Source organism: Theropithecus gelada, chromosome 6, assembly GCF_003255815.1.
Source record: "Theropithecus gelada isolate Dixy chromosome 6, Tgel_1.0, whole genome shotgun sequence".
In the NCBI taxonomy this organism is placed as follows: domain Eukaryota; kingdom Metazoa; phylum Chordata; class Mammalia; order Primates; family Cercopithecidae; genus Theropithecus; species Theropithecus gelada.
In genome coordinates, this window is record NC_037673.1 from 42,857,826 (window position 1) to 42,872,535 (window position 14,710).

The 14,710-nt window shown below is 45.5% G+C and overlaps 3 pseudogenes; 1 reads left to right on the top strand and 2 right to left on the bottom strand.

The window, feature by feature from the left end:
• Positions 1-2,865: 2,865 nt before the first annotated feature.
• Positions 2,866-3,666, bottom strand: LOC112626478 (annotated as a pseudogene).
• Positions 3,667-8,894: 5,228 nt separating this feature from the next.
• LOC112626480 lies at positions 8,895-9,617 on the bottom strand (annotated as a pseudogene).
• A 4,475-nt stretch (positions 9,618-14,092) lies between these two features.
• The window catches only part of LOC112626991, a 1,569-nt pseudogene continuing 951 nt past the window's right edge, over positions 14,093-14,710 (top strand).

The following is a 14,710-nucleotide window of genomic DNA, read 5'->3' on the forward strand; positions in this document are numbered from 1 at the left end:
TGGCTTCTACCCAGTGGGTAAGATGATCTACTATTACTAGTAAATATTTAAGGCGGCCTATTGGGGGCATTTCAGTATAGTCCACTTGAACACTTTGAAATGGGCTGCTACAGAGAAATACCCAGCTAGGCGCCTCCGCTTAAATCCGCCAGCTCCGCTCTAGTAGAAACTGCGACCGAGAAAACACCGACCTGCTGCACCTCTCAAAACTGTGTCTAGAAACTCCTAACCTAAGGTTGCTGGGTGTAATGTTGCTAGCACGGAGTCAACAGCCGTGCAGGAACCTAGAAACAACTGGCTGTCACAAAGGACTGTGTGACAGAGAGCAATAGCCTGTTCCAGACACAGCCGGTTTTAGAGAAATGAATGGCATTGTCCTCAAGAAAACACTGGCTCTATGCAAATGTTTGTGACGGAAATACCACCACAAACGCCAGCACAGGGAAACCCGATACTGAGAACCAAGGGGGTCTGCCGAGAGCTGCGCCTCCAAGGAGTAACTGCCAGCCGGCAAAGTGCGAATGAGAAACCGGCCACTCCATGCAACGACCCGTACTGCCACGGAAAAGCATCTGACGTCGCCGAGAAGCAGTGAAGCCAGAAGTGGCCACTTTTGAAGAAAAAGGAACGCCACTGACAAACACCCGATTCCCAGAAAGAATCGGTATTTGTTCCAAAACACAGCCGAATAAACCGGGAACCTGCAGAGTGGTTGCACCTATTTCAGGCGCAACTGAGGAAACGGGGTCACCCAGAGCCTCAACTTCCTGGGCTCTCGCAAGCCTTTGTAGAAGCAACAGGCAGTGCTGCCATTGTGGAGCATCTGGCGGCAAAACTAGTGGTAATGCCACTGACAAAAGGCCTGTTAGGCAAAAATAGTAGTTTTTAGTTTCCAGGGATCATGGGTCAACACAGAGCAGACAGCATAAAGCTGAGGGCTGACAAAAGAAAAATTAGCAACAATTGTTTTTTAAAAGGGCAAGTTACCTGAATATATAACACAATAGAAATACATTTGGAAAAATTCATTGAATGAAAATCAAAGCTAAGCAAAACATAAAAAACTGACTCTGCAAAGAAGAAAATGCAAACACTTCTAAACAGTATGGTTTCACAGCTGTAATATCGCTGTCGTGCCTATATCAATATCTACTTGATCTAAACCTGGACTTCTAACGGATTGCAGGCACTGCTAAACCAACACTTGCTACTCCTAAAAGATCTTCTTCACTGACATGCCCCGACATCCAGTTTAAAACTCATAGGCATAACTAAAGCAGGATAAGAAATTATGAAACCTAAACTAAGAAGTCACAGGCATGGTTATGCTAGTATTGGTTTGGACTAAATCTGGACTTGCAAGAGCTAAGAAATTGCATTCCCGCGGGCACTTAGAATCCAAAAATGAACTTGTTACTCTATAGGAAATCCCTATCCCAGGACTCGCTCAGAATAAGATATTTTAAAAGCAGGATTAAGCACCTTTATCACAGGCAAAATAAACTGATACTTGTTCCACTTAAATTCAGACTCGCTGTGCAGAGAAATCACAATCAGGGCTATATTCTGATGTGTAGGAAGTTTAAAAATCCCATGAAGGCAGACAAAGCAGGCAGGGCCAACCCAGACCTCCTCAGCCTACTGAAATTGCTAAAGCAAGTTGTCGTATGATTAAATAATTGGCAGTTTTCTTATAAACCACACTATTTATTCCAAAGAAAAAGAAACAGGAAGTGCTGCTATACCTAAGACCCATGAATAAGTAGTCTTATTTATTTATTTATTTGTTTATTTAGAGACAGGGTCTCGCTCTGTTGGATTGCAGTGTCGGAAACTCGACTCACTGCAGCCTAGACCTCCTGAGCTCAAGTGGTCCTCCCATCTCAGTCTCCCGAGTACCTGAGACTACAGGTGCATGCCACCATGCCCGGCTAATCTTTGTATTTTTTGTAGCAACGAATCTCACCATATTGCCCAGGCTGGTCTCAAACTCCCGCGCTCAAGCAATCTGCATGCTTCAGCAGCCCAAATTGCTGGGATTACAGGTATGAGCCACGCCGCACCGTCTGAAAAAATAATCTTAAGAAGTGGTCATCAGTGTGGTTGTATTAATATAAGTAATTGCCTGGTCCTTCCATGAGAAATAGCAAAGACTGATGAACCCCTCAATCTTTTTTTTTTTTTTTTTTTTTGAGACAGAATCTTGCTCTGTCGCCCAGGCTGGAGTGCAGTGGTGCGATCTCGGCTCACTGTTAGTTCCTCCCGTGTTCATGCCATTCTCCTGGCTCAGCCTCCCAAGTAGCTGGGACTACAGGCGCCCACCACCACCCCTGGCTAATTGTGTGTGTGTGTGTGTGTATATATATATTTTTTAGTAGAGACAAGGTTGCACCGTGTTAGCCAGGATGATCTCGATCTCCTGACCTCGTGATTCATCTGCCTCAGCCTCCCAAAGTGCTGGGATTACAGGTGTGAGCCACCGTGCCCAGCCACACCCCTCAATCTTACGACTGCAAATAAAATACCTCAGTGTGAAACACAATGAATTGCTATACTGTAAAAACAAAGGCAGCTGTTAAAACAAAAATAAAATTAGTAATTAAAAAGACGTTCTAATAACCCAAAGATGTGAAATAAAATTAAATGAAAACAAACATGATATACTTAAAAAGCAATAACTTGAAAAATAGTACAAATATAATTAAAAATAAAATGGAAAACAAAGTTTAAATATGCCAGCACTCTGAATAATTCTAAAATCATAAAATAGATTTCTCAGAGTTGAAACAGATAGAAATAAAATTGTTAAATGAAACATATAATGAAATAAACATAAATGTTCAAAATAAACGGAAACTGCAATAAGCGACCGGACACCATGGAGAAAGGTCAGGAAACAGAAAATTTTAAAATTGACCATGAGCACTGAAAGCACATCTAAATGTATTTTTACTTTCTAAATGAAGACATTTTGTAACTGAGAATCTTTTCAAGGAGGAGAATCCAAAATGGCTCCTGCTGCTATCTAAAGCTTCTTGGCTCCAAAGGTCCCTGGGCAGCACCCCCAGAGAATGGGCACAACCAAGGTGACGAATCCACTCCAGGCAGCCTGAGAAACCCGGGTGGTGGCACCACCACTTCAAGACAGGAGGATGGCGGCACCCTGAAAGGCGCCCACCTTCAGAGGCCTGGGTTTCATGCTATTTGTCCCTGGAGTGGGGAGGACTGCACCAGGGAAGCTGCTGGAGCGTCAGTCTGTCGGGTTCCTCTGAGCTGTCCACCTCTTCTACAGGTGCCTCTTACAGCTTCTGTGTCCAGGGCCAACTGAACTCGTGGGCTCCACTGTACTCGATTCTAAGGTGCCCTGAACTCCGGGAAAGAGTCCGTTTTGCGGGTAGACTCCGGGTAGCCGCCAGCAAGGACTGGAAAGCAGTCCCAAATCACAGCTGTCCAATGAGTACTCTCCTGCTACTGGATACATAGAAAGAGGCCACGGACCACAATCTTTTGAACTCACAATAGGCGGAGGCTGGGGCTCTGGCAACACCTCTGCGGAATCTGAAACACGCTTCACATAGCCAAGAAAATGTTGCTCCATTGCTTAAGCCTCAGACCAGGAGGAAACAAATGTTTGCTCTGATCAAGGAGGGACAGCCTTCAGCTCTACCATCACTCTGTGTGGGAAAAAAAGAGATCAGACTGTTACTGTATCCATGTAGAAAGAAGTAGACATAGGAGACTCCATTTTGTTCTGTACTAAGAGAAATTCTTCTTCCTTGAGATCCTGTTAATCTGTAACACTAGCCCCAACCCTGTGCTTGCAGAGACATGTGCTGTGTTGACTCAAGGTTTAATGGATTTAGGGTTGTGCAGGATGTGCTTTGTTAAAAAAAAAAAAAAAAAAAAAAAAAGTGCTTGAAGGCAGTATGCTTAGTAAAAGTCATCATCATTCTCTAACCTCAAGTACCCAGGGACACAAAACACTGCGGAAGGCCGCAGGGACCTCTTCCTAGGAAAGCCAGGTATTGTCCAAGTTTTCTCCCCATGTGATAGCCTGATATATGGCCTCGTGGGAAGGGAAAGACCTGACTGTCAGTCCAACACCCATAAAGGGTCTGTGCTGAGGAGCATTAGTAAAAGAGGAAGGCCTCTTTGCAGTTGAGATAAGAGGAAGGCATCTGTCTCCAGCTCATCCCTGGGAATGGAATGTCTTGGTGTAAAACCCAGTATTAGGTTCTATTTACTGAGATAGGAGAAAACTGCCTTATGGCTAGAGGTGAGACATGCTGGTGGCAATACTGCTCTTTAATGCACCGAGATGTTTGTGTAAAGTCAAACATAAATCTGGCCTACGTGCACATTAAGGCACAGCACCTTTCCTTAAACTTATTTATGACACAGAGATCTTTACTCACATGTTTTCCTGCTGACTCTCCACCATTACCCTATAGTCCTGCCACATCCCCCTCTCTGAGATGGTAGAGATAGTGATCAAAAAATACCCAGGGAACTCAGAGACCAGTGCTGGCGCTGGTCCTCCCTATGCTGAGCTCTGGTCCCCTGGGCCCACTTTTCTTTCTCTATACTTTGTCTCTGTGTCTTATTTCTTTTCTCAGTCTCTCATCCCAACTGACGAGAAACACCCACAGGTTGTGGAGGGGCTGGCCACCCCTTCACTCTGGGTATTTATGCTTTCCAGAGCCCATGGGCAGAGGCCAGCCAGATATTAAGAAACTCATTAGGCTGGGTGCGGTGGCTGACGCCTGTAATCCCAGCACTTTGGGAGGCCGAGGTCAGGAGTTCGAGACCAGTTTGACCAACATGGTGAAACCCCGTGTCTACTAAAAGTACAAAAATGAGCCAGGCATGGTGGCGCGGGCCTGTAATCCTAGCCACTCAGGAGTCTGAGGCAGAATTGCTTGAACCTGTGAGGCGGAGATCACAGTAAGCCGAGAAAGAAGGAAGGAAGGAAGGAAGGAAGGGAGGGAGGGAGGGAGGGGAAAGAAAACAAATGTATGAAAATTAGTAGACACATGAAAAACAGTAACATGTTAGAGAGTACATAAAACCATAACCGTAATTCCGACGGAAAAACACAGCGAGAAAAGAAACCGAAATGAAACGGACACTAAGCAAATCTTAGACAGAAATAGTGCTACAGAACCCTGGGATTAAAGAGCGCTTCAGGGGACAAAAACAATAAGCACTGCTGCCACCAGAAAACTGTGCGCTAGGGCTCTTCCCTACTAATGACCTCGCTGACGAGAAACTGAACGTAGCAAGTGCCAGCACCCAGCGTATAGCACTGGTGTTGCCAAACAAATACCCGTTTTGGCACCGCAAACGGTGCTGCTAGAGAGAATCTGCAGACTCTTAGAAAAAGGTGGTGCTTCCCCACCCGAACATCCTGCCTGGAGGAATGAACAGACTCAGTTGAAAAGTTTTTTGACATTTTAATATGTTTTAATCCGTTTAATGTATTTTAACCCATTTTAATGTGTTGTGACAGAAAAAGCTCCGGCTAATGGTACTACGGAATTATTAGCAGGTACAGAGGCTCGTGCAATCACCGTTCTGCGACATAAAACAAGCTTCAGGAAGTTCCTACAAGATACTAGCGGTGCTAGAACCCAGAAAGTGACAGCACAAAGAACTTGCCGGTCCTGCGAAAGGAAAACGTCACTTTAGGCGCTAACAATGGTGCAGCAACTGAGAAAACGCCAAGTGAGCACTACTGGCAAAAGTGCTGATGCTAATCCGTCAGCTTCACGTAAGAAGCACAGACACTAGACAGAACCCGGAACTTAACACCAGCGAGACTGAGATTGAGCTGGGCTCTCCAGCTACTGAAAGAATGGAAGTCGAGGAACACGAAGCTGAGACACTCTCAAAATTAAAAGAAAAAAACTACATAACATTTAAATAAAAATCTAATTTTAGGCGTAGCTAAAATAAAATGGTGGTTCACGCTTGTAATCCCAGCACTTTGGGAGGCCGGGGCAGGTTGATCACCTAAGGTCAGGAGTTTGAGACCAGCCTGGCCAATATGGAGAAACCCCGTCTCTACTAAAAATATAAAAAGTCAGCCGGATGTGGTGGCGGGCACCTGTAGTCAACAGCTACTCGGGAGGCTGAGGCAGGAGAATCGCTTGAACCTGGGAGGTGGAGGTTGTGGTGAGATGAGATCGTGCCATTGCACCAGCCTGGGCAACAAGAGCGAAACTCTGTAAAAAAAAAAAAAAAAAAAAAAAAAAAGAAAAAGAAAGAAAAGAAAAGAGAAGAAAAGAAAAGAAAAAAGAAAAGAAAGAATTTTAAAATCATTAAAGTCTAAAGTGCAAGTAAAAATGAAAAAGCAAACACACTGGTAACATGGTTCTCAGAGCAAAAGACACAAAAAAGCAAAAATTACAAAGAGTCAACCTTACAAAGAAATTACTAACCTTGCGAAACGATGCAGTCCTACAATTAGGATATCTATGTCAGAGCTGAACCCGTACGTATTACACCTAAGTCTAAATTTCCTTCAACAAAAACAAAAACAAACCAGTTGTGGTTAAACCTGTTTAACTACTAGTGAAAAATCGCAGGAGCTGGTATATCCCTACTTGGTCCACAAGAGAAAAAGTCGAGTTGAACGAGACTTGCTACTGTCAAACAGAGCTTGGTAAAACGGAAAGATCGCATTGGCCGGCATTTCCTGACTTCCAGGGGAGTTTTAAAAACACAGGAATAGCTAAGGCGGGACCTGCTATTGCGAAACCAAAGATGATATAAGAGCTCCCCGGCATTGTTAAACTGGTCATCACTAAACCTAAAAAAATCGCAATTGCTGTTACACAGATTTCTACAGGAGTTAAACATCCCCTGCGCAGCTAAAGTAGGGCTTACTACTACGAAACCGTAACTTGCTAGGACCAAGAAACTTGAGGCAGGGCTAACTCCGGGATTGTTTGATGAGAAATCCGAGCCTACAGGAAACCCGAAGCTGCTGGGGAAAAAATAAAGGGGGGGGGGGTGTCATAGGGTAACTCTGCCTTTCTAGGACGAAACAGTGACTTCCTACGACCTAGAAATCGCAGCCAGGGCTAGACCAGTGTTTGTCCTAAGTCGGGACTTCCTTGGGCTGAGAAATCCCATTTTGGCTATTCCTCGACTTTGAACAGAGGCAGAAACGGCAGGCACCGCGAAATCGAAACTTGCTAAAACCAAGAAGCCAAGGACTGACGAAACCGCAGGGTCCTGCGACAGAGGCGCGAGCGGACTTCTGGAGGCCAAGTCAGAGCCCGTGCAGCGGCGCTGGAGGCGCTGGGAAGAGACCGCGCCCGCGCAGCTCCCCTGCCACCATCTCTGAGAAGCGGCGGGCTCCCCCCAGCCAGCGCCGCCTCCTCCGGGAACACCAGACTGGATGCAACTGGAGCAGCTGCGACGCGGCATCCCTCAGATTGGCTACCTTATCGCTGCCGCCATCGAGAAAATGAAGGCTCCCACCAACGAGCTGTGCCGCGACCAGGAGACCTCGGCTTGGCGAGATGGCAGTACTGGGAGCCTGTGAGTGACGGCAGCCGACTGGGTTGTCAAGGACAGCATTCGTTTTGATGAAACCAATGGTGCTGTCACCAAGAAACCATCGACTCAGAAAAAAGAGAGGTTCGGCCACCAAGAAACTCCGTACAACAAGTGCTGTGACAGAAAAACCTCCGACTCGGCACCGCTGGCGAAACAGTCAATGGGAACACTGGGTCCTGCGACCCTGAAGCTTGCACTAGAGGGCCTCGGATGGAGAAAGCGACGCACAGAGACCAGGAAACTGTGCACAGCACAACTAGCAGTAGACACAAGCGGAAAAGTGTCTGGTTGGCTCTCTGGGAGAGAGTGCGGATAAGAAACGGAGACTTGTTGCAGGGACCAGCGCAGCCACTGAAGGAGGTTACCCATATGGCGATGGTGCCAGCGAAACAGACACTGCGGTTTGGACGACACCCATGGGGATGGCACAGAGAAACATGCGCTGTCACTAAAGTACATCCAGCTCCGCGCAACCAGTGGTTCGACGATTGAGAAAGCGCCAGTTGGGCTCTACTAGAAACTTCTGAAAACAGTCCTCCCACAGCAGCTATCAGACCCACCACAGACAAACTCTTTTAGGAAGCACCCAACGGTGCTGAGACAGGCCTGGGCCAGCACAAAGCGCAGAGCGGTGCGGGTACCGAGAAACACCAGACTCGGTGAAATTAACCTAGCCGCCACTGTATCCACTGGCTTCGCAGGTTGCTACCGGCGAAGGTGCTGTGGGGAAACTGCCCACTCAATTCACCGATTTATGCTACGTGGCGCAGGCGGGGGAGGTCGTGGGGGGAGACACCAGCGAAGTTGTGAAACCAGCTGCCCTGGGACCCAACAAGCACCTGCCCGCAGCAAATGCCTGTGCTATTGCAAAAGACAACTTTTGGCGCAAAGAATGTTGCCGCCAGAGAGCATCCGGTAACTCTGACAGAGGAGTGGCGATGGCATTGAGAAACCGCTGGAGCCAGGAAAGGAGCGGTACAGTCACCGACCAACTGCGCGCTCGGTGCCACCAAAGTACTGCCAGCTCTACCCACTCTCGATTCTCATGTCTGTCCCCTAAAGCTTAGGAAAGTCTGGTTTCGGTTTTGTTTTGTTTTGTTTTTCTTTCTTTTTTAGATAGTGTCATGCTGTTATTTTCTTGTGGCCTTGGGTAAATTCTGGAGACCAGGATTAAACCCAAGATATATTTCCATCGTTAGAATAAAGATTTAGAGTTACCATCTTGAATGTAATATCACTGTTTTATTTCTTTCATATTGTTTTTGAAGTTTGCAAATATTTTATATTTCCAGCTGCTGAGACAATACTTTTGAAAGCTGATGTTACCTCTAGCGGCGAAACAAGAGCCAGCTATTAAGCAGCCAGAAAGCTACAGTAATTGAATGCGTGACCATTTCTCTTTTAGCACGTTCTCTGTTTTCCTCTTCCAGAAGTTGTAAACGTCTATTTAGTTTGATTATCTTCGTTTTGGTGAAGCTGCATCTACAACAGTTAGGTCATCTGACGTAACTTCAATTGTTGTATCTATATTTGAAATGCCATACAGAGAATCATCTCTGACCAGCTATCCATTTTGGCGAACAGCATTTTCACTCATAGACCGCTCTCTTTTTAGTTTGCCAACTGCACGGATTTCTTCATTTTGAGGGGTTTTGCAGGTCTTTCTAAATCCAGAAAATCTAGTGGTCTTTCACTTAGTGTAAGTACATGAGGTGGTGTTTTTAGTGTCAGGGATTTAAAGGGAGTTGACTGAATAAGGTCAAAATCTGCTAGTCTTGAAAATGAAACATATTCATTATTTCCTGCGACAACAATCCACTCCAGGACCTGCATTATCACACTAGCATTTGGAACTCCTTGGAATCCTTGTTCCAGGTCGGCGTTTGGCAGTGCTACTTTTAACTTTTCTGGGACCTTCATTCGCTGACTAATGCCTTCAGTATGTTGCATTTTGTACTGAATTCGACTAATTTCTGCCATCTCAGCAGCAGTGAGAGAAGGAAGTGCTGCCCCATTCACCGAATATGTACCAACTACCGTTTGCTGTTAGGCACTATCTGCTTCTGTGCTTCATGTTAAATCCTTAAACTTGCTTCAATGTGCACGTGCTGGATTGACAGCCACTTTTGTCCCCCTGGGCCCACAGGAGGGTCCTGGCGAGGACTGCCGCCTTCCGGCTCCTGGGGCACTCCAGTGGGCGCTCCCAGAGGCCGCTGGCCGAGAGCACCCCGGCGCCCAGGCACAGCAGGGGCGGAGCGGTCCGCAGAGGGCCAGGGCAGATGAGTGAAAGCTCTTTCATGGTTTTTAGGAACAGAAACAACACACTCAGACATGAAAAACTGGCCTGGCTTAAAAGGGTTCCTGGCCTTACAGGTGAGTAAGAAATGCCACTTCCTGGCAGGCCTAGGAACATCAGGATATTTGGAGGCCTTTGACAAAAGGAGAATTCACCCAAATCTATAGGTATTGCAGGCAAAGTATGATAGCAAGATCTTGCCTTGGTTTCCTAGCCATGAGAGGGTTTTTAAAGTGTAATTTAAGATTCCTTATGATAAGGTCCAGAAACTTAAAGAGAGCCTATGTGGTAAATCACTATTCCAGCCGCACTTGTGTACATAATTAGGCCAAGTTTAATGACACTAACTTTATTTTGTAAAGAAATTACTTGGCCAGGCGCGGTGGCTCACGCCTGCAATCCCAGCACTTTGGGAGGCCGAGGTGGAAGGATCATGTGAAGTGAGGAGTTTGAGACTAGCCTGGTCAACATAGTGAAACCCCATTTCTACTAAAAATACAAAAATTAGCCGGGCATGGTGGCAGGCGCCTGTAATCCCAGCTACTCAGGGGAGAAATGCTTAAACCCGGGAGGCGGAGGTTGCAGTGAGCAGAGGTCACACCATTGCACTCCAGTCTGGGTGACAAGAGTGAAACTCCATCTCAAAAAAAAAAAAAAAAATTACTCTTATTAATACTTTGATGGTTGGGCACGGTGGCTCAGGCCTGTAATCCCAGCACTTTGGGAGGCCAAAGCAGGCAGATAACTTGAGATCAGGAGCTCAAGACCAGCCTGACCAATATGGTGAAACCCTGTCTCTACTAAAAATACAAAAATTAGCCAGGCATGGTGGCATAAGCCTGTAGTCCCAGCTACTTGGGAGGCTGAGGTAGGAGAATTGCTGGAACCTAGGAGGCAGAGAAGTTGCAGTGAGCTGAGATCGTGCCACTGCATTCCAGCCTGGGCAACAAAAGCAAAACTCCATCTCAACACAAAACAAAACAACAACAACAACAACAACAACAACAAAATACTTTGATGATGTTTGATAGAAATGGGGGTAATTAGAGAGAGAAAAATTTTAGAATAAAACCCTAGAGTGTACCTATTATTAGATTCTAGCCCATTGTTTTTGAGGTTCTGTCATTTACCTGAAATCGAGACTGGATCTTGATTTATTTGCTGCCTTTAAGATCTGGCTATGGGCTGGGCACCATGGCTAAGGCCTGTAATCCCAGCATTTAGGGAGGCCAAGGCTGGAGGATCATTTGAGCCCAGGAGTTCGAGACCAACCTGGGTAACGTGGCAAAAGCCCATCTTTACAAAAAGTACATGGTGGCACATGCCTGTGGTCCAAGCCACTTGGAAAGCTGAGGTAGAAGGATTGCTTGAACCAGGGAGGTGGAGGCTGCAGTAATCCGTGTTCGTGCCACTGCACTACAGTCTAGATGACAAAGTGAGGCTCTGTCTCAAAAAACAAAACAAAACAAAACAAAACAAAACAGGCTCAGTATGGCTCTTCAAACTAATATTTCAGATTTTTCTTCTACCCTTCTGACTTGGAATTGCTAAAACTAAACTACACTTTTCCTGAAGTCTTGTAAACTGAAGCTGGATGGTTTAATGTAGACTGCAGAGAAATCACCACAACTCATGTATGGGCTACTCAGGAATTTCACCAGAACACCTCATGCAACCTCCAAACCAGGAAATTCTGTCAGATTGCCACTGCCTGCCCCCATTCAAACTGAAGATAATTCAAGCTAAACATCTAGAAATTTCTCAACTGGCTGCCCTCTGGACTCAACAAACTAAGTTAATAGATGGTTCTAACCAGTAACCTTTGTTTTTCTTTTGTTTCAATAGAAAGAACTCTTTTTTTTTTTGAAACGGAGTCTCACTCTGTCGCCCAGGCTAGAGTACAATGGCGCGATCTTGGCTCACTGCAACCTCCGCCTCTTCAGTTCCAGTGATTCTCCTGCCTCAGCCTCCCAAGTAGCTGAGACTACAGGCGCCACTACCTGCTTGGCTAATTTTTGTATTTTTAGTAGACACGGGGTTTCACCATATTGGCCAGGCTGGTCTCGAACTCCTGCCCTTGTGATCCACCCGCCTCGGCCTCCCAAAGTGCTGGGATTACAGGCGTGAGCCACCGTGCCCGGCCAGAAATAACTCTAACTAAATGAATGATTGCTTGTGTCATACACAGGCCTAACTTTGGTGGAAGCCATTCTGCAATCCCACCACCTGACTTGAGACAGTCCTGTTAACTGTTTAACTGAGCTGACCTATTCTCAGGACTGAGAGACTCATTTAATGACTAACTGGATAACACAGAGACCCAGATTGTGAACTGTAAAACTTCATAAGGAGGTTTCATGGTACCTTGGCAATTAAGAAAACCACAGAAGCGAGTTCACTACTACCATACACACTATGCCTTTCTCTGTGGTAGCTGGCCATTAAAGAATTATCTGGCCTACCTCCCCTGAAGGTAGGGCATAAACCCTCATTCCAGAGGGTCCATCCCTGGACACAGAGGCCAAAAAGCATCTGAACAGACCACCATTTCTGGGTTCCCCAGCACCCAATTTAATAGCACTAGATAATACACTTTTTGTCCAATCATACTTCTACATGACTGTCCATAGAATCCAAGCATAAAAATACATACTTTTCACTGGGTCTTTGGTCTTCATTTCTGAGGCCTCCTTGTCATAGAAAACTTTGTTAAATAATTTGTGTGTGCTTTTCTCTTGTTAATCTGTGTTTTGTTATGAGAGTGTCAGCCATGGCCCTTGCAATGGGTGAGGAAAAAGTATTATTTTTTCTCCCCTACAATGGACACCGGCAGTAACTGTACTCTATTTCCCATGGAATTTCCCTCACCCTGTTCTTGCCTAATTCAATCATAACAACCCTTTTGACTTTCAACTGTGTCTTTCTGAAAAATACAATTTTCACCTTAATTGTATTAAGTCCTGAAGAAAATTTTCCAGGCAAATGAGTGATCATCTCCCAAGTGTTTGGACTTTGGTGTCTGCCATTCTGTATAAGACAGAACACATTATAAAAGCACACTCAGTACTGAACTGAATCATTTACTTCCTTTCCTAGACCAGCCATATAGGTTGGCCTGATCAGGAGATTAAAATATGGGGTTCCATTCATCATCTTTGGAAGAACTGTCTTGAAAGCAACATGTCCAGAGCCCACATGCCACCTGACCTAAACCTAAAATAAGCAGGGACTGGGCACTGGACAGCTTCACTGCACTGAGCCACCACTGCCAATGTCCCCAGTTCTGTCCAAATGTGAACTGCAGTGCATTCAGGCTGTGCTTACATAGGCTAAAGTCATTCTTGGAGTTTAAAGGGGACAAAAATGCTGTTGAGACCCATATGTCTAGGGACCAATGGCTGAAATCACAGAAGAGCTATGCTCACTTGAAAAATAAGTGTAGGGCTATAGATAACACAGCCTAATGGGTCCTGAACCAGCCAGGAGATACAGTCAACAAAGGTGGACAGATAGATGCCCAGAGCAAGCCTAAGAGCCCAGGCTGCCCATAAGAAATGGCTGAAAACTAAGGCTTAGGACAGACTGGAACTCAGAAAAGAAAGGAACTTGCTCATAGCTCATAGCTCATAGCTCATAGCACCACCCTTTTCAAATGATGCCCTGGAAGGAGCTCATGCACCCCAGTGGAGGCCCTCATGCTGTTCTAGTTGACTTTCATAGGACTGTGCCCTGCCTGGAGCTGGAAGTCTCTGCAGTGGAGATCCTTCCATATTTTGTTCTTCATCTTCTTAATGCCCTCAAGGTTTTTCATTTGGAAAAATTCTATTCACACAATCAATAATATGCAAAAAAAAAAAAAAACCTTTAATTTTAGGTCTGCTCAGAATTCATATTTCTTTGTACATGATTATTAAAGCCTTCTTTCATATTTTCCACCTGTGGAATTGATTTTGGGTGGGTAGAGTCAGGATTGGAAGCACATATAGGTCAGCAGGGGCATGAAAGGGGCCGGGAACCAGGTCAGAGCTGGAGGCTGAACTCCAGGGAGCCTTTGAATAGCTATGGATACCAACAGGGTGGGAAGGGGCAGTGGTCCACTGTCCTGGGGTTCTCTTGAAACTGAGCTTGGCCTCCCTGCTGAGAGCAGAGAGCAATCATCAATAAATATTCCTACAATGATCTGAATTTTAACATTAACAGGGTGGAGTTGGAAATTAAATGTAGGCTGACATGAGGAAGATCCCCAGACCTGTGCTTTTTGAATTGACAACCATGGCATTCCAGGGCATTATCTCCGGGTTGGACATTCCCAGCAGTTGGAGAATTCTTCCAACCTGGGGCCCGCCAGCCTCAAGAATCTGCATGGATTGGGTCCAGCAAAACTAAATATCCAGCAAGATTTTGAAATCCAGCAACACTGAAGGCTCAAGTATGTCACTGGTGCATACTTGTCCCAGGGAGGCTATGCTCTCACGGTCTCTACCATCTCAGGGCCTGCGGCATCTGACACTCACTCCTTCCCGCAGATATCCCAGGGCAAAGATTTATGCATCTCCATAGCTTCAAACTGCAGTGTGCCAGGCACAGAAAAATGGATGTCTTCAGAAAGAGATGAAAAAACATGTAGTAGCAATCACCCTTTGGACACTAAAACTTTTTTGTCACCTTAGATATGAGAAACTAAAACCTAGAAACTGAATGTTGGCATTAATTTTGTCAGCTATGAGGCCATTTTCCTTTCACACAGAGAGAGTTCTAAACTTGAATATAGAGGAGCTTAGGTGCTACTATCTAATTGGAAGGCAGGAATAGCAGTTTTTTTAAATGCGATTTTTTTTTTTTTTTTTT